Raw genomic sequence first — 1,963 nt, 5'->3', positions numbered from 1 at the left:
ACCTGCATTCCTGTTCAGGCCACAGGGCACTGCCTTGCTTCCTGCCCAGAATGTATAAGGCTCGCTCAGGAACTCAGGGCAATAGTTTTCTTTGTGACCATGGAAGAAAAATGGATTTGTAAGAGTTTGAAGGAAGATAGAGAAGGGGCCATAGATGATCAGAGGGGAGGGGGTGAGGGAGGGAGTGACCATTTGTGTCTGAAGCTTTTATCTGCAGAAATATCCTCCTTCCAGAAGCACTGGAGCTCTTGGCAGACACCCAACAGATGGATTCTGTTCTTGCCATCCCATGCACAGTGCCAGCTAGCCCCAGCTGCTCCCAGGGCCTCTCCATTCAGAAGGCTTAAAGGAGACACCCGATTACAATCCAGTGATTAGAAAGAGGTTTTTCTGTGTGTTTCCTTTTAAGGTTTTCAAACCTTGGGGGATAGCTTGTCCAGACAACTTTAATTTTTTTATAACAAGGACATTTCTTAAAAATGTCTCCTTGAAACTTATTTAGCATGGAGCACTCCAGTTTCTTTGTGTGGTGGGCTGCTAACGTTATCAGAAAGCTTTTTTTTTTTTTTTTTTTTGACATTACTGTGGCTTAAGACAAATACTCCAGAAAGAAGAAAAACCTTTAGGGACCAATGGATTTGAAAGAAGCCCTTTCCTCCGTCAGGGTGTGCTCACCCTGGCTTCCTCTAATAGGGCAGAACAAGCCTCCCTGATTCTCTCCAGTCCTCAGTCCATTTTGTTCTTGCCATATTTTTTATGTCTCTGCTGCCTAAGCACATGGAAATAAGGCTAGCAGTGGAGAAACCACAAAAGAGGCTCAGATTCATGTGTCATTTAATGCAGCGTAATTGGTGGTGGCAGTTCGGGGTGGGAAATCTATATTCATTATTGGTTAAAAGTAGGAAGCTTGAGTGAACAGGCTGGGTTCTCTCAGCCTTGTTACTTTGATTATCGTTTCCTGACGGTGACTCCAGTGAATCTTACGTAATACAATTGCGCCCGTCAGCCAAGGAGACAATATTAGTTTCATGTTCAGACACTTTGTTATTGTTCCTTTAAATGACTGGAGATTACCGAAACACTGCTCCTCTTTGCCAGTATTAAGAAAATGTACATCTTTAGGCAATAGATGGCAGTGTTTCCACAGATTTTAATATCACAGTGGCTCTTAAAGGAACCCTGGCGTTCAGCTCCCTTGTAGCTTGCCGTGATCGTATAGTGGTTAGTACTCTGCGTTGTGGCCGCAGCAACCTCGGTTCGAATCCGAGTCACGGCAGGAGGGGAGAAGACTTTTGGAAGAGAACAGCGCAGGTCCCAAGCTGTAGTCCATCCAACAACATTTTGCAACCAGGCATAGAATAATAAAAATCAATAAAGCAGAAACTGCTGCAAATATTTTAAACTTTAGAGAGATGACATGCGCAGAGTGGCTTCATTAATGCCCGAATCCTGTTGCAAGCGTGTTGTATGTGGGTTATTTTATTTGCCTTGACGGATAATATGATAACACTGGAGTGTAGTGGACATGTAATTATTATTAATTACAACTACTTAAGCTCTGCTTTGAGCAGACTCGTCAAGTCTGCTTGCTTTTGAGCCTTGCCAGGGCTGTACAGTAATAACAACCCGGAATTATTTGGAAAGATGTCAGCGGGAGATGTGGAAATCCTGTTTAACCAGGCATGAATTGTTGTTAGGAGGTTTTTTTCAGGATGACAGAGAGAAAATGAACTGTCCCTTATCAGTAATTGCAGGAAACATTTTGTTTCTATGATATGAACTGGCTGTAATTTAACTTTCCTGCCTCATTGGATAATGTAGGAAGCCAGTTGTTGCTCAAAACAAAATTCTATGAAGTGGGCATTTGGGTCTGATAAAGGGCATATTATAAGTAGACAATGGGGCTCAAGCAATAAATAATGTCCATATATGGTGGAACTTTTTAAATGACATTTTCCAAAAG

At 42.4% G+C, this 1,963-nt stretch overlaps 1 non-coding gene across 1 annotated transcript; it reads left to right on the top strand.

The window, feature by feature from the left end:
- Nucleotides 1-1,204: 1,204 nt before the first annotated feature.
- TRNAH-GUG (transfer RNA histidin (anticodon GUG)) lies at nucleotides 1,205-1,276 on the top strand. Its single transcript has one exon. It is a non-coding gene; the product is annotated as a tRNA-His (tRNA).
- The last annotated feature ends 687 nt before the right edge of the window (nucleotides 1,277-1,963 follow it).

Source organism: Eschrichtius robustus, chromosome 10 (genome assembly GCF_028021215.1).
Source record: "Eschrichtius robustus isolate mEscRob2 chromosome 10, mEscRob2.pri, whole genome shotgun sequence".
NCBI classification, from domain to species: Eukaryota; Metazoa; Chordata; class Mammalia; order Artiodactyla; family Eschrichtiidae; genus Eschrichtius; species Eschrichtius robustus.
The sequence above is the reverse complement of the archived record's forward strand: the minus strand, read 5'-3'. Positions and strand labels throughout refer to the sequence as shown.